This window comes from Rhinopithecus roxellana, chromosome 1 (genome assembly GCF_007565055.1).
Source record: "Rhinopithecus roxellana isolate Shanxi Qingling chromosome 1, ASM756505v1, whole genome shotgun sequence".
In the NCBI taxonomy this organism is placed as follows: Eukaryota; Metazoa; Chordata; class Mammalia; order Primates; family Cercopithecidae; genus Rhinopithecus; species Rhinopithecus roxellana.
In genome coordinates this window covers 120194302-120212639 of record NC_044549.1, presented here as the reverse complement: position 1 = coordinate 120212639, position 18338 = coordinate 120194302, and the positions used below count along the sequence as shown (strand labels likewise).

The 18338-nt window shown below is 36.6% G+C and overlaps 1 protein-coding gene and 1 pseudogene across 3 annotated transcripts in view; both read left to right on the top strand.

Annotated features, from left to right (window-relative positions):
- The window catches only part of DENND1B (DENN domain containing 1B), a 288795-nt gene that overhangs the window by 25843 nt on the left and 244614 nt on the right, over positions 1 to 18338 (top strand). The gene's annotated exons all lie outside the window — the stretch shown is intronic.
- On the top strand, positions 8402 to 9098 carry LOC104658277 (annotated as a pseudogene).

Sequence of the window (18338 nt, the reverse complement as noted above, 5' to 3'; positions counted from 1 at the left end):
TGAGGCAACAATTAATAGCCTACCCACCAAAAAAAGTCCAGGACCAGATGGATTGACAGCTGAATTCTACCAGAGGTACAAGGAGGAGCTGGTACCATTCCTTCTGAAACTATTCCAATCAATAGAAAAAGAGGGAATCCTCCCTAACTCATTTTATGAGGCCAACATCATCCTGATACCAAAGCCTGGCAGAGACACAACAAAAAAAGAGAATTTTAGACCAATATCCCTGATGAACATCGATGCAAAAATCCACAATAAAATACTGGCAAACCGGATTCAGCAGCACATCAAAAAGCTGATCCACCATGATCAAGTGGGCTTCATCCCTGGGATGCAAGGCTGGTTCAACATTCGCAAATCAATAAACGTAATCCAGCATATAAACAGAACCAAAGACAAGAACCACATGATTATCTCAATAGATGCAGAAAAGGCTTTTGACAAAATTCAACAGCCCTTCATGCTAAAAACGCTCAATAAATTCGGTATTGATGGAACGTACCTCAAAATAATAAGAGCTATTTATGACAAACCCACAGCTAATATCATAGTGAATGGGCAAAAACTGGAAAAATTCCCTTTGAAAACTGGCACAAGACAGGGATGCCCTCTCTCACCACTCCTATTCAACATAGTGTTGGAATTTCTGGCTAGGGCAATCAGGCAAGAGAAAGAAATCAAGGGTATTCAGTTAGGAAAAGAAGAAGTCAAATTGTCCCTGTTTGCAGATGACATGATTGTATATTTAGAAAACCCCATCATCTCAGCCCAAAATCTCCTTAAGCTGATAAGCAACTTCAGCAAAGTCTCAGGATACAAAATTAATGTGCAAAAATCACAAGCATTCTTATACACCAGTAACAGACAAGCAGAGAGCCAAATCAGGAATGAACTTCCATTCACAATTGCTTCAAAGAGAATAAAATACCTAGGAATCCGACTGACAAGGGATGTAAAGGACCTCTTCAAGGAGAACTACAAACCACTGCTCAGTGAAATCAAAGAGGACACAAACAAATGGAAGAACATACCATGCTCATGGATGGGAAGAATCAATATTGTGAAAATGGCCATACTGCCCAAGGTTATTTATAGATTCAATGCCATCCCCATCAAGCTACCAATGAGTTTCTTCACAGAATTGGAAAAAACTGCTTTAAAGTTCATATGGAACCAAAAAAGAGCCCGCATTGCCAAGACAATCCTAAGTCAAAAGGACAAAGCTGGAGGCGTCACGCTACCTGACTTCAAACTATACTACAAGGCTACAGTAACCAAAACAGCATGGGACTGGTACCAAAACAGAGCTATAGACCAATGGAACAGAACAGAGTCCTCAGAAATAATTCCACACATCTACAGCCATCTGATCTTTGACAAACCTGAGAGAAACAAGAAATGGGGAAAGGATTCCGTATTTAATAAATGGTGCTGGGAAAATTGGCTAGCCATAAGTAGAAAGCCGAAACTGAATCCTTTCCTTACTCCTTATATGAAGATTAATTCAAGATGGATTAGAGACTTAAATGTTAGACCTAATACCATAAAAACCCTAGAAGAAAATCTAGGTAGTACCATTCAGGACATAGGCATGGGCAAGGACTTCATGTCTAAAACACCAAAAGCAACAGCAGCAAAAGCCAAAATTGACAAATGGGATCTAATTAAACTAAAGAGCTTCTGCACAGCAAAAGAAACTACCATCAGAGTGAATAGGCAACCTACAGAATGGGAGAATATTTTTGCAATCTACTCATCTGACAAAGGGCTAATATCCAGAATCTACAAAGAACTCAAACAAATATACAAGAAAAAAACAAACAACCCCATCAAAAAGTGGGCAAAGGATATGAACAGACATTTCTCAAAAGAAGACATTCATACAGCCAACAGACACATGAAAAAATGCTCATCATCACTCGCCATCAGAGAAATGCAAATCAAAACCACAATGAGATACCATCTCACACCAGTTAGAACGGCAATCATTAAAAAATCAGGAAACAACAGTTGCTGGAGAGGATGTGGAGAAATAGGAACACTTTTACACTGTTGGTGGGATTGTAAACTAGTTCAACCATTATGGAAAACAGTATGGCAATTCCTCAAGGATCTAGAACTAGATGTACCATATGACCCAGCCATCCCTCTACTGGGTATATACCCAAAGGATTATAAATTATTCTACTACAAAGACATATGCACACGTATGTTTATTGCAGCACTATTCACAATAGCAAAGACTTGGAATCAACCCAAATGTCCATCTGTGACAGACTGGATTAAGAAAATGTGGCACATATACACCATGGAATACTATGCAGCCATAAAAAAGGATGAGTTTGCGACCTTTGTAGGGACATGGATGCAGCTGGAAACCATCATTCTTAGCAAACTATCACAAGAAGAGAAAACCAAACACCACATGTTCTCACTCATAGGTGGGAAGTGAACAATGAGATCACTTGGACTCGGGAAGGGGAACATCACACACTGGGGCCTATCATGGGGAGGGGGGAGGGGGGAGGGATTGCATTGGGGAGTTATACATGATATAAATGATGAATTGATGGGTGCTGACGAATTGATGGGTGCAGCACACCAACGTGGCACAAATATACATATGTAACAAACCTGCACGTTATGCACATGTACCCTAGAACTTAAAGTATAATAAAAAAAAAAAAAAAAGAAAATGTGGCACAGATACACAATAGAATACTATGCAGCCATAAAAAAGGATAAGTTCATGTCCTTTGTAGGGACATGGATGAAGCTGGAAACCATTATTCTGAGCAAACTATCGCAAGGACAGAAAACCAAACACTGCATGTTCTCACTCGTAGGTGGGAACTGAACAATGGGAACACTTGGACACAGGGTGGGGAACATCACACACCAGGCCCCCCACAGGGAGGGGGGAGGGATAGCATTAGGAGTTATACCTAATGTAAATGACGAGTTAACGGGTGCAGCACACCAACATGGCACATATATACATATGTAACAAACCTGCAGGTTGTGCACATGTATCCTAGAACTTAAAGTATAATAATAATAAAAAGAAAGAAAAAAATTAGTCTTTGAAAACAATTTCTACTTTTGGTGTTTTTGCCAAAGAGCTACTAAACTCAGGGAAAAATCAGAAGTTAGTGTTTTCAATATATTTCTGATAAAATTGCTTTATTAAAATTACATCTTCAATGTATGTAGAAACTTCATTTAGTTGAATTATACTGATACCATTGTCTTAAATGTTTGATAGAATTCACCCATGAAGTTACCTAGGCCCAAAGGTTTCTTTGTGGGAAGGATTTTAATTATGAATTCAAAATCTTAAGCAGATAAATGATTAATCAGACTTTTGGATTCTCCTTGTGTCAGTTTTGGTAATTTTCAAGGAATTTGAAATTTAAACAAAATTAAGGAATTTTATTTAATTATAAAAGGTATTGGCACAAGACCATTCATAATATTTATCTTTTTAATTTTTGTAAGATCTGCAGTGTTAAGCCCCTTTTCTTCTAATATTAATAATTCACATATCACCTCTCTTTTTTATTAGTCTTGTTTAGGAGTTTATCGATTTCATTGGTATTTTCTGAGAGCCGATACAGTATTTTGTTGATGTCTCCATTTTCTGTTTTCATTGATTTCTGCTGTCGTCGCCGCTGCCACCTCCTTTTTCTTTCTTCTTCTTCTCTTCCTCCTCCTCCTCCTTCTCCCCTCCTCCCTCCTCCTCCTGCTCCTCCTCCTTCTTCTTCTCTCTCTCCCCTCTCTTCTCTTCTCTTCTCTTCTCTTCTCTTCTCTTCTCTTCTCTTCTCTTCTCTTCTCTTCTCTTTTTTCTCTCTCTGTTTCTCTCTTCCTCTCTCTCTGTCTCTCTCTCTCTCTCTCTCTCTCTCTCTCTCTCTCTCTCTCTCTCTCTCTCTCTTTCTCTCTCTCTGTCTGTCTGTCTCGCTGGAGTGTAGTGGTGTGATCTCGGCTCACTGCAACCTCCGCCCTCCGGGTTCAAGTGATTTTCCTGACTCAGTCCTCCTGAGTAGCTGGGATTAGAGGCGCATGCTACCACATCGGGCTAATTTTTGTATTTTTAGTAGAGACAAGATTACACCATGTTGACCAGGCTGGTCTCCAACCCTGACCTCAAGTGATCTATCGGCCTCGGCCTCCCAAAGTGCTGGGTTTACAGGTGTGAGCCACTGCGCCTGGCCAACATTTATTATTTTCTTCTACTTTTGATTTAATTTTTTCCTAGCTTCTTAATGTGGAAGATTAGAGTGTTAATTTTTAAACCTTTCTTTTTCTAATGTAATCACAAATGTGTAAATTGACTTTTAAGCAATGTTTTAGCTGTGTCCTACAACTTTGGATATATTCTGTTTTCATTGTTATGTACTTGAAAATATTTTCTAGTTTCACTTGTCACTTTTTTCTTGATCCATAGGTCATTTAGAAATGAGGTGCTTAATTTCCAGACATTTGAGATTCTTTTGTGATATATTTTTATTATTTATTTTTAATTTGATTTAGGTCAGAGAACATACTCTGTATGACTTCAGTCCTTGGAAATGTGAGATTTGTTTTATGGCCCATGAGATGGTCTATCTTGGTTAAAATTCAGTGTGCACTTATATAGAATGTATATTCTACGGTTGTTGGATGTATTGTTTAAATGCCAATTAGATAAAGTTGATTGATAGTGTTTTTCAAATCTTTTATGTGTTTTTTTTTTTTTGGATCTGTTTCTTTCACTTACTGGGGGAAGAGTGTTAAATTCTCCAACTATAATTGTGGATTTCTTGGTTTCCTCTTTTAGTGCTGTCACGTTTTGCTTCATGTATTTTGAAGCTCTGTTGCAATAAGCGTACACATTTACAACTATTATATCTTCTTTATGAACTAACCATTTTAACATATGAAATTTCTCTCTGTCTCTGTCTCTTTTTCTCTGACAGAGAGAAATTTCATATGTTAAAAGGGTTAGTTCAAAAGGTTGTTTCTTTATTGTGGTTTTCAGAAATTTGCTTGTAATGCTTTTTGTCTTTAAGTTTACTTTTATATGAATAGAACTGCTCTAGCTTCCTCTTGATTAGTGTTTGCATGAAATTCTTTTTCCAGTCTGTTTTCTAAATTGTCTATGTCTAAACTATGTCTATATTTATATCTGTCTATCTATCTGACTACTTACCTACCAGCCTACCAAACTACCTCTTTATCTATCTATCTATCTATCTATCTATCTATCTATCTATCTATCTATCTATCTATCTATGCTTTTCTATCCAGTCTGACAGTCATTGCCTTTAATTAGAATGTTTGACACGTTTGTATTAAGTGTAATTATTGATGTGGTTAGGTTTAAATTCATTATCTTATTTGTTTTATAGTTGTACTTTTGGTTTTTGTTTCGATTGTTGTTTCCTTTTTGCTTCCTTCTTGTCTTCTAGATTAATGTATTTTTCTTTTTTTAGTATTTTATGCTTTTCTCTTCTCTTGGCTTTGTTTTTAGTAGCTCTAAGGATTACATTGTATTTCATGATTATATGATCATATCTAATGTGGTCATATCTACAGTGAATTAAAATTATACCACTGTGAGTATAAGAGCCTTCCCAGAGTTCACTTATATTTTACTCCTTTCCTTCCTTTGTGCTATTGCTGTCATACACTATTTTTTCTATATGAAAGAAAATCCTGGTCAAGCATGGTGGCTCACGCCTGTAGTCTCAGCAGTTTGGGAAGCTGAGGTGGGAGGATTGCTTGAGACCAGGAGTTCGAGACCAGCCTGGCCAAAATAGCGAGACCTCATCTCAACAAAACATAAAAAAATTAGCTGGGTGTGGTGGTGTGGACCTGTAGTCCCAGCTACTCCAGAGGCTTAGGGGAAGGATTACTTGAGCCCAGGAGCTCCAGGCTGCAGTGGGCCATGATGGTGCTACTGCATTCCAGCCTGGGCGACAGAGCAAGATCTTGTCTCAAAAACAAAACAAAACAAAACAAACAAAGAAAAAACTTCACCATAAATTGAAACTGTTAAATAAGAGAATCCCCATAATAAATTATTTTTGTTTAGACAGTTTCTTTTTAAAAAAGTTAAGAAATGGAAAAAAAACTTATGTACCTACTATTTACCATTCCTTGCATTCTTCCTTTATGTAAATTTGAAGTATGATCTGGCATTATTTTCTTTTAGCCTGAAATATTAATTGTACATCAAGTCTGCTGGTGACATATTCTCTCAGGTTTTATCTGAAAATGTCTTTATTATATCTTAATTTTTGAAGGATAATTTACTTGGGAATAGATTTCTAGTTTTTTTCTTTCAGCATTTTTAATAATGTTCTGTTGTCTTCTGGCTTGCATAGTTTTTGATGATACCTAAGCAGACGTTTTTAATCATTATCTATATGATATCTTTTTTTTTCCTTTGTCTGCTTTTAAGGTTTTCCCTTTTTATCGTGGTTTTCAGAAATTTGGTTGTTATGTGCTAGGTTTAGTTTTCTTTGTATGTATCCTGCCTGGGACTTTTTGAACTTCTTGGGTCTATAAATTTTTATCTATATATGTACATACATATATTCAGAAAAGTTTTGAACATTATTTTATTGAAACTGTTTTTCTGTTTATCCTCCTTTATTCTTTTTCCCTTGGGGACACAGTTCATGTGTGTTAGACTGATATTGTTTCATGAGTCACAGGGACTCTGTTTTATTTTTCTCAGTGTTTTTTCTTTCTGTGCCTCAGTTTGTACAGTTTCAATTATTCTGTACTTAGGTTCTCTAATCTTTTAGTCTGCAGTATCCAATCTGCTGTTAAGCCCATATAGTGAATGTTTTTGTCTCAAATAATGTATTTTTTCAGTTCTAGATTTTGAATCTTTTTAATAGATTCTATTTTTCTACTGAGGATCTCTATCTGTTAATTCATTCTATCTTTTCCTTTAAATACTTAGATGTAGTTTTAATAGCTTGTTTTAATTTCTTGTTTTGCTGTAACAAATTACTGCAAACATAGTGGCTTAAAATAATATAAATTTATTATCTTACAGTTTTGGAAAGGAGAAGACTGAAATGGTACTCACTGAGCAAAAGCCAAGATGTCAGCAGGGCTGTGTTTCTTTCTGTAAGCTCTAGGAGAGTATTTTCTTTCCTTTTGCAGCTTCGAAGGGGCTGCCTTCCTTCTGTGGCTCTTGGCCTCTTTCCGTCTTCAAAGCCCACAATAGCCGATGAGTCTTTTTCCTAGTTTATCACTCTGATGCTGATACTTCTGCTTTGTCTTCAGCATTTAAGGATCTTTGTGATTGTACCACTTGGATAATCTAGGATATGCTCCCTATTTTAAGGTCAGCTGATTGGCAACCTTAACTGCATCTGCAATCTTAATTCTCCTATGTTATGTAATACAGTCACAGGTTCTAGGCATCAGGATATAGATATCTTTGAGGGGTCACTGTTCTGCCTACTGCATAAATCTTTTTAAAAATTCTTGTTTGGTAATTCTAATATCTGTTTCGTTTTCGATTTGTTTCTGTTTACTTTTCATGCCACCCCCACCCCACCCCACCCCTACTTCCCTGATATTTAATTGGTTCCTTGCGTGTCTGATAATTTTTTGTTATATGCTAAATATTTTGGGTATCATATTATTGACAGTTTGAAATTTATCTTTTTTAAACTAAGCATTGCATTTTGTTTCAGTGGGCAATCAAATTTTTGATGGACCAATTAGATCTTTTCAAGGTTTGTTTTCAATCTTTGGGTGGGTCTAGAGTATTTTACCTCTAAGGCTAACGTAGTCTTACTCCTAAGGTGTGTGTCAACAACTGTGTAGAGTTTGAAATTTTATTCTATTTACGTGCTAACTGGTTAGCTTCTTATGGTTTCATTGATGCTATCAGAAGACATGAGTTTCCACGATCAGAGATAGAGGACTTTATTATTCATGGCACAGGTGACATGAGCATCAATAATTTGTGTCAGTTTTCCTTGCCCCTGAATTACAGGAGTGGGGTGTGAATGCACCCAGGTGGTTGCCTGCAAATGCAGTTGAATGTGTTATAGAAGAGGAATCCTGAGTTTAGGAAACCCAAGTAGCATATAGTGTGCAGTAAGCATGCCTGCTTTTTGCTGTTGGAGGCAGATACTTTAGGGAAATCTTGTTTTATTACACTTTGCTTTGTTGTGCTTTGCAGGTATTGCGTTTTTTAAAAAACTGACGATTTGTAGCAGTCCTGCCTTGAGCAAGTCTACTGGTGCCTTTTTTTTTTTTTTTTTTTTTAGCAGCATGTGCTCACTTTGTGTCTCTGTGTCTCATTTTGGTAACTCTCCCAATATTTAAAACATTTTTGGACGGCGTTTTAAGATGGCCGCCAGGTGACTGCTTTCTGACAGAAGAAAAGATGTGGAGTGGGCTGCTACCTCCTGGCCTAAATGAAAGTGATGTTGAGTGAAACTCTGAAGATGAAGCTACATTGGAGGACTCTGGACTGAACTTACAAGAAGATAAAGAGGATGGGAGTATCAGAAAAACAGAAATCCTAGATTCTCGATAGATGAACCCAAAACTGAAACAGAGTCGAATGTAATGCCTATGAAGAGTGTCCTTCTGGAATTCCCCTAGACATGTAGAATAAATTTCAAGAATTACATAAAAAACATTCTGAGCAGAAAAGCGCAACCTCAAGATTCAGAGGGGAAAAAAAATGCTCCAGAAAAGATAAACTGAGGAGTGAAAAAGATTCTCACAGTGAACAGTCCTCAAATGAAACCCAGTGGAAGGAGCTTACTCAGTATTTTGGAGTCAATGATAGATTTGACCCCCATGTTAAAGGGAAAAAAGTTGAGAAATCAGGCCTTGAAGAAAGGATAGACCAGTCTTTGGAGGAGTGGAATATTGAGAAGACTGAGGAACTCAGAAACCAGCTAGCTACTTGAGAGCTTGGTGTAAAAATTGCCAAAGCAGTTGCCTGCCACAACTTTGTAAAAGCCAAAAAGGAGGTTGAAAATTCACAGGCTGCCCGAAAAAAGAAGAAACTTGCATGGAGGTTTGAAGCAAAGAAGAGATGGGAAACCAAAAGCGACATGGGATATGCGTAACTTGCAAGAGTGCTTCAAGACATTTGTAGACTCAAATGCTCAATTTACTGAGAACGTTTTCCTGCCTACATTAAATATGTCAGAAAATTGATAGCGCTAGAACAAGAAATAAGCATAAAATTTGGGAGTTTGATTATCAGCTCTTTTCAGTCTTTCTCCAAGGACTTTGTCCTATTGAAGTGAATAAAATGGAACATTCTTATATTTGTATAAGGGGAAATGTAAGAAAAATACAGAAAAATAGGATAGAATTTTGTTTATTTATTTGTATAGACCCATGGTGTAAAATCAGTTTGGCTGTGTTTCATTTATTTGGTTTAGCATAGCCAGTGAGCTTCTCGTTCTTTTTTTTTTTTTTTTTCTTTTTTCCTTTTTTCTTTTCTGTCTTTTTTTTTTTTTTTTTTTTTTTTTTAATTGAGACATAGTCTCTGTCACCCAGGCTAGAGTGCAGTAGCATGATCTTGGCTCACTACAACCATTGCCTTCTGGGTTCAAGTGATTCTCATGCCTCACTCTCCTGAGTAGCTGGGATTACAGGCAAGTGCCACCACACCCAGCTAATTTCTTTTTGTATTTTTAGTAGAGACAGGTTTTGCTGTGTTGGTTAGGTTGGTCTTGAACTCCTGTCCTCATATGATCCATCTGCCTTGGCCTCTCAAAGTTCTAGCATTACAGGCATGAGCAACCATGCTGACCTTGTACTTTCTTATCTGTTCCCAGTGTAACTACATGTTTACTGGAACTGTGTTTTTAAGACTGACAGTTGTTTATAATGGATTAGTCGTAAGTGCCAAAAAGTTTCAGTTGACACTGTCTTTACAAATGACTTGAGCTTAATGTTATAAAAGGAGTTACTAATTTTTTATTGGAGGCAGTAGACTTGATATTTCAGAATTGCATAGTAAAAGCAATTTACTAATTTTTTTGTACTTTCAGATAAACTATTACAATAAAGAAAGGGGCAGAATGTAGTATTTGGAAGATGATTTAAATTCAGCAATGCCTAAAAATGGCTTCCAAAGTATCTTTCTCAGCCATATCATTCTTTAAATTATGAGATGGTTCTTAGAAGTGAAAATGGTGTAATTGTATTAAGCAGACGGTTATAACTCAAAATAATATAACTTTGAACCTTCTAAAAATTTTCACTATTATTATATATTATGTATATATAAAATAAGGTGATCTGTTATCAGTGATCTTTGATGTTATTGTTGTAATTGTTTTGCAGTACCATAAACCATGCCCATATAAGATGGCAAACTTAATTGATAAATGTATGTATTCTAACAAGAGAGATGGGGCACCACAGACCAGCTGTTGCCCCATCTCTCTTCCTCTCCTGAGGCTTACTATTCCCTGAGACACAACAACGTTGAAGTTAGGCCAGTTAATAACCCCACAATGGCCTCTAAGTGTCCAAGTGAAAGGAAGACTCACATGTATTTCACTTGAAATATAATACTGGAAATGATAAAGCTTAGTGAGGAAGGCATTTAAAAACCTGAGATAGGCTGAAAGCCAGGCCTTTTGCACCCAACTAACTGTTTGTGACAGGTTGTGAATCCAAAGGGAAAGTTATTGAAGGAAATGAAAAGTGCTACTCCAGTGCACACGCAAATGATAAGCAAAGCACCCTTATTGCTGAAGTGGAGAAAGTTTTAGTGGTCTGGATGGAGGATCAAACCATCCACAACATTGCTTTAAGTCATAGCCTAATCCAGAGCAAGGTCTTACCTCTCTTCAGAAATTCTGGGAAGGCTAAGAGAGATGTGGAAGCTGCAGAAGAAAAATTTGAAGCTAGCAGAGGTTGGTTCATGAGATAAGGAAAGAAGCCATCTCTGTAACATGAAAGTGTGTATGGTGAAGCAGCAAGTGCTGATGTAGGAGCTGCAGCAAGTTATCCAGGAGATCTAGCTGAGATCATTGATGAGGGTGGCTACATTAAACAACTGATTTTCAGTGAAGATGAAACAGCCTTATATTAAAAGAAGATGCCATATAAGGCTTTCCTAGCTAGAAAGGTGAAGTCAGTTCTTGCCTTCTGAGTTTCAAAGTACAGGCTGACTCTTGTTATGGGCTAATGTAGCTAGTGACTTGAAGTTGAAGCCAGCGCTCATATATCAATTCAAAAATCCCAGGGCCCTTACAAATTATACGAAATCTACTCTGCCTGTGCTCTCTAAATGGAATAACAAAGCCTGGATGACAGCATATGTGTTTATAGCATGACTTATTGAATATTCTAGAGCCACTGTTGAGACCTACTGCTTAGAAAAAAAGATTTCTTTTAGAGTATTGTTGCTCACTGACAATGTACCTGTTCACCCAAGAGCTCTGATGGAGATATACAAGAAGACAAAAGTTTTAATGCTTGCTAACACAACATCCATTCTGTAGCCCACGGATCAAAGAATAATTTTGACTTTCAAGTTTTATATCATTAAGTCTAAATGTAAGAAATACTTTCTGGAAGGCTATAGATGCCCTAGGTACTGATTCCTCTGATGGATCTTGGCAGAGTACGGTGAATGGAAAGGATTCATCATTCTAGATGTGTTTAGGAATATTTCATGATTCATGGGAGGAGGTCAAAATATCAACATTAACAGAAGTTTGGAACAAATCGATTCCAACCTTCATGAATGACTTTGGAGGGGTTTAAGACTTCAGTGGAATAAGTAACGCAGGTGTGGTGGATATGTGTGAAGCTACCAACCTCTGCTAGCTTCAGAATTTTCTTCTGCAGCTTCCACATCTCTCTCAGCCTTCCCAGAATTGAAGAGAGGTAAGACCTTGCTCTGGATTAGGCTGTGAGTTAAAGCAATGTTGTGGATGGTTTGATCTTCCATCCAGACCACTAAAACTTTCTCCACCTCAGCAGGAGAGCTAGAATTAGAAGTAAATCCTGAATATGTGACCGAATTGCTGCTATCTTATGATGAAACTTTAATGTATGAGGAGTTGCTTCTTATGGATGAGCAAAGAACGTGGTTTCTTAAGATGGACTCTACTGGTGAAGATGCTCTGAACATTGTTGAGATGACAAACAAGGGTTTAGAATATTACATAAGCTTATATGATAAAGCAGGGAAGGGTTTGAGAGGATTGACTCCAATATTTTTTTTTGTGATGGGGTCTTGCTATGTTGCCCAGGCTGGCTTTGAACACCTGGGCTCAAGCTGTCCTACTGCTTCAGCCTCCCTGGTAGCTGGGACTTCAGGCCTGCACTACCATAACCAGCTGAGATTGACTCTAATTTTGAAAGATGTTCTACTGTGGATAAAATGCTATCAAACCACATCTTATGGTACAAAGAAATCTTTTGTGAAAGGAAGAATCAATTGATGTGGCAAAGTTAATTGTTGCCTTATTTTAAGAAATTCCACAGCCACCCTAGCCTTCAGCAGCCACCATGCTGATCAGTTAGCACCCATCAACATTGAGGCAGACCCTCCACCAACAAAAAGATTGTGACTTGCTGAAGGTTCAGAAGATTGTTAGCATTTTTTAAAAGCAATAACGTAATTTTAAATTAGGGTTTGTACATTCTTAAAGACATAATGCTATTGCACACTTAATAGACTGTAGTATAGTATGAACATAACTTTTATATGCACTAGGAAATCACAAAATTTGTGTGACTTGCTTTATTGTGATACTCATTTTATTGAGGTGATTTGGAACTGAACCTGCAATATCTTCAAGGTATATCTGTGTTTCTGTCTTCCAAGGCTATAAGGTAATGTGCTCTCCTTGGAGTGGAGACTATTTTCTAAGGGTGTTTGCTTTAATCTTGTTAATATCATGTTAATAGTTTAAAACTTTGTTAATGATTACTTCCCCTATTAATCAGTCATCCTGGAAAAGATAGTCTGGAATAAAACCCAGTCATCTATCTCTGCTGTAAAGAAGTGAAGAGAAGTGAGAGACCCCTGGAATTGTCTCCTAACAGTGTGACCTTTCTGAGGCATCTCAGTTGAATTCCTCACATGTTCATGGTTTTATCTGCTTGTTCTGTCTCTTGGTACTATGTGACCACCAGAGTCTTCATTCAGCTATTCACTGCCAGGCATCATCAGGAGTGTCACCCTGTACATGTGCAACCTAGTGTTTGGCCAAAGACTTAATATGACCCTTGTATGGATTTCTGATGTTCCTTGTATTTGATATTTTCTTTTTTTTTTTTTTTTTTTATTATACTTTAAGTTCTAGGGTACATGTGCATAACGTGCAGGTTTGTTACATATGTATACTTATGCCATGTTGGTGTGCTGCACCCATCAACTCGTCAGCACCCATCAATTCATCATTTATATCATGTATAACTCCCCAATGCAATCCCTCCCTCCTCCCCCCTCCCCCCTCCCCATGATAGGTCCCAGTGCGTGATGTTCCCCTTCCCAGTGGCGCAATCGGTTAGGGCGCGGTACTTATAAGACTGTATTTGATATTTTCTTCCACAAAGTTTGCTTCACCTCCAAACTTTTTTCTCTTTTTCCGCTGCTCAGCAAGACTGTAGTTCTTTGTGTGCTGCAGTTCTGAAAGTGCCTTCAGACAGAAAGTCAGGGAGATTGTAGTGCTCATTTTGTGTAATTTCTTTTTCCCAGAGACCACAGTCTTGCTTTTCCTATTGCTCAAATTTAAAAAATATTTATTTCAAATATTTTATACCGTTTTATTTTACTTTACATTGTTTATGGTGGGCCAGCTGGTTTGTGCCTGTTACTGCCTCATGACCAAAAGTGAAGTCTATCACTTTAATTTGCATTATTTATGAATATATAGTATTATGCCAGCTAGACTGCAAGATTGCTAAAGTCAGAGATGTTATCTTTTCTTCTTTTTAAGATTCTTTAAAGTGTTATGTAAGTAGGTACTCAGTAAATGCGTCTTGTTCCACAAAACACACAGTAGAAATATGAAACTGAAGTATAAAAATTCTGTCCCTTGTTATTATTGTTATGGTAATGATGAGAATTAGGATGTTATATGACAGATTAGTTTGTGGTTATTTACCTCTAGGTAAATATATGCCTACAGTTGATAACATAAAACTTTTTATGAACTGAGTTTTTGAAAGAAAAATATTACTAGAGAAATTGGATTGCTATATTAGATGGTATCGACTAAGACTTGAAATAGTGCCATTGTATTATATTTAATATTTCTCCTTGTAAATTTGTGTACTGATTTACAGATTGAAAGGGATTTTACATATATTATTTTAAATTAATTTTGATTTTCTCAACAACTCTCTATGTTAGGTTCAATAGCTATCCTCTATCCTCATTTTACTGAGCAAATTAAAGTTCAGTGAAGTTCTTTCATACTTAAGGTTCCAAAGTTATAAAGTGGAAGAGCTGAGACTGCAAATTGAATCTCTAAATGAAGTTTAATGTTCTTTCTGCCTTTCTGGATACCATAGGTGTGGGTTGCCACGTTTATGTCAGTTTTTTTTTTTTTTTTTTCACTTTTTGAGTGTATGTAGTTTATGCCCATTGTATTCATTCTGTGTATAGGATTATGAAGCTGAAATTTTAAATTCTTTACCTGGTGAAATTGTATAGATACCAATGTTGTAAGTTTTCTGCCTATTAAATATTTGAAACTACTTTTAAAAGTTTTTTTTAAATAGTAAATCTTTAGTAATGGCATAAAAGGTATGTTTTTGTGTTACTTTATAATTACTTTCGATGGTCAATTTGATAATTAGGTTCAAACGATCGTACAGAAATGTGTTAAAGATTGTATATTGACATTCTCACCATTAGGCTTGTTCTACTTTGAAGATTAATATTCTAACATTAGAATTTAAAAAGTATATTAATAGTTTAAAACTGCTTTAGTAATTATTTACTCTATAAATATGCATAAATAAGGATGGCATCATTCTAATCACTTTAAGCCCTTATTTGGGTAATATATCCTTGGTTGGGTTGAATTGGAAGTGATGATCTTTGGAATATGCACATGAATTAATTGGTTACTCTATCTTGGGATATGTCAGAAGCACTACTACTTCAGTGAGAGGACTTTTGCAGGAGATGTTATTTTTTACCAGCCAGTGGTGTTTTATCTTGATTTGAAGTAAGCAAGATTTATCAACACAGAAGATAAGGATTTACTTGTCTTATCCTTTCTCTTTGTAGCCTAGAGAAATTCCAGAAAATAGTCTTTTTTTTGGTTAGGAAGAAAATATAGTCATCATATGAAAAGCTTTGTATGCTTTTCTTATCAAAATACAGAAAGATTTTTATCTTTTGATCCACTAAATTTACTTATCAACATAGATATTAGCTTTGCTTTTCACTCCTTCCCTCAAAATTGTAGGACAGAAATTTGGAAGTCAGGAAAGCAAGTAAATGTGACAAATGCTTATTTATCTTGCAAAAGTGCTTTATAAGTATAGTCTTCAGCTTGTCCTTCATACCATTGATAAACTGGACTTTAAGAGAACTTATTAATGAAGGTGGCAATTTAGTTCTGCCTGAACCAGTAACTAGTTATACGATCTTGCATAAATCATTTTCCCTTTCTTGAATCAGGTTCCTTCAGGTAAACAAAAGCTATAGATTATCTGAAAGCCCTTGTAAAATGTAAACATTCTGTTGTTTTAACTGTATTATTGTTTAGTTCTTCAACTACATTATCAACTCCCTGAAGCAAGGATTTCATCTTCCTTTTGATAGTTCTCAAAATATCTTGCACAGCACATTCGGTATAGTAATAGAAATTTGTCTACAACCTCAATTCTCAAACCTTCTGAGACTCAGTCTTCCCCATATAGGGATCTCCTGCTCATAATTCCGTTTTTACTCATCCCTCTGCCTTTGCAAATTATTCAAATAAAAGACTTGCCAGGGACCCACAAGGCTCCATATAACTGGCTCAAATCTCCCTTGTTTACATTTCTAACCTCATCCTTCTCCATTTTTCTCCCTTGCTCTCTTAACTGCAGCCACACTGGCTTCTTGCTATTCCTGGAACAACATCAAGCATGCTCCTTCAAGGGTTTGCATTTTTTGTTTACTTCTAATACACTTTTCCAGGATATCTGCACAAGTAATTTCTTTACCCTTTTCAGGTTTTTGCTCATTGTCAATGAGTCTCACTTTAACCAACTTAACAGAATTAAAATTGCACACTCCTTCCTTTTGTGCTCATAGTTAGGTTGTATGCCTGCCCAGCCCCAAATCAAACACGAGTTCAGGGCTGTAGTGATTGTCTTTGCTGATGCAAAATCATATTTGATAGTGCAAAATTTTCGTAGGGGAACTGAAAGGAACTATTAAGAATATCTTAGCACATTATATATTCTAATTTAGAGGTAAAGATCTGATTTCTTAGAAATTGGTGGAAGCATTTTAAGACTCAATTATGTTTTATTAAGGTGAAATCATTTGCTTATTTTCCATCTGTATATCTTCTTTGATGAAATGTCTGTTCAGCTCTTTCTCTTATATTTTCTTTATTGGGTTGGCTTCTTATTACTGAGTTTTGAAAGATTTTAATATATCCAGGATACAATGACTGTTGGATTTGCATTTTTTTCTGCCATCTGTATCTCGTCTTTTCATGCTTTTAACTAACATTGTCTTTCACAGAGAATAGTCCTTACTTTTGATCAGTTTATCAGTTTTGTTTTTATTTTCATTTAGAGTTCCTTTTGATTCTGCTTTGACTATTAGGTTATTTAGAAGTATGTTAATTAAGTTACAAATATTTGGGGATTTTCCTGTGATGTTTCTGGTATATTTTGATAATATAATTCCAGAGAATATCATGGTATGACTTGAATTCATTTTAAATCAGTTAGGACTTGCTTTGTGGTGTAGTATATGGTTTCTTCTCTTAAATGTCCCATATGCACTTAAGGATTTGTTTTAGATTACAGTTAAGCTATTTGGAAACAATTTGAACATTTGAGGCTTGCTTTTAAGCTTTGGTAGGTGAAACCAGAGTCATCTTCAGTCCAGTGCTGATTTTGTCCCACTGCTAAGGTATTACCCCTCTGAGTACTGTACAGGATACTCTGGTTGATTATGAGGGTTTCCCACTCTGGGTGGTGTGAATGTCAGCTGATTCTGGGATTTCCCCCCATTTCTTTTGGGTTATTCTTTCCTCAGTGTCTGGTAGTTTCCTCATATGTGTGCACTGATCATCAGCACTAAAGTCTTGGGTGGGTTGGTGGTGAACCTTCTGCAGCTCTCCAGAGCTGTATTCCTGTGCAGCTTCTTCTCCTGTTCTCTTTGTGGAGTCGAGATGCTTTGGCCTTCCACCCTCATCTCAGAGAGACCGCTGGACTCTGCCTGGGTTTCTCCCACCTTGTGCCACATCCTGGAAACTCCAGGTAGTAAGACCAATTGTCAGGTTTACCTGGTTTGTTTTATCTCTGTCAGGGATCACTGTCTTGCATTTACTAATGTCTGAAATTTGTTTAAAGTATTTTTTTAGATTTTTAGTTGGTAAAGAGGGAGAGAGCAACTACAGTTTGTACTTCTCTTGGCTGGAAACAGATGTCCTGTTTATGGATGTAAAAGTGTTACTTTAACATTCTGTATCCATAGTTAAAAGAAAAGCTATGGTGACTAAGTACATGAGTAGATAATTTTTGGGAATATAGTTACCATGGAAGTTCTGAGGATCTTCTGTCATCTTTCTGCCAAAAAGTGATTCTGCATCAGCATCTTCCATGTTGTGTTTCACAGTTCATAACCCAAGTCTTCTATGAGAAAGAAACTGGCCCAGATTAGGTCATATGTTTGACTTATCAACTCTGGCCTGAGGTCACATTCACCAATTATGGATGCAACTACTGAAAACCCACCCTGCATATAGGATGTAGCTCCCAGAAAAGAGGGAATTGTTGTAACCTGTCATTCTCTATGTGGATTTGATGTTAATATTTTTTGGCTTTGAAAGGAAAATACTTCTATGTCTCAATGAGAAAAATAGCACCTTAAATTCAAACTTCAGCATTGTTTCAAAACAATTTGTCATGAAAGCTTCTTTTCCAATTATAATATTAGATACTCCCCTTTGTCCTGTTATACAACAGAAGGTACTCATGCATGCTAATTCATACTGGATCACTGACAGAGAGGAGAAGAAATGTAATAAACAGGTGTCAGAGAAATCTCTGTAAATACAGTTGAAGGGGAAAGTAAATAGGGACATTAAATTGTCGGAAATTAGGAGGTAATCAAAATCTGCTGGAAGAAAATGAGCTGGGTTATC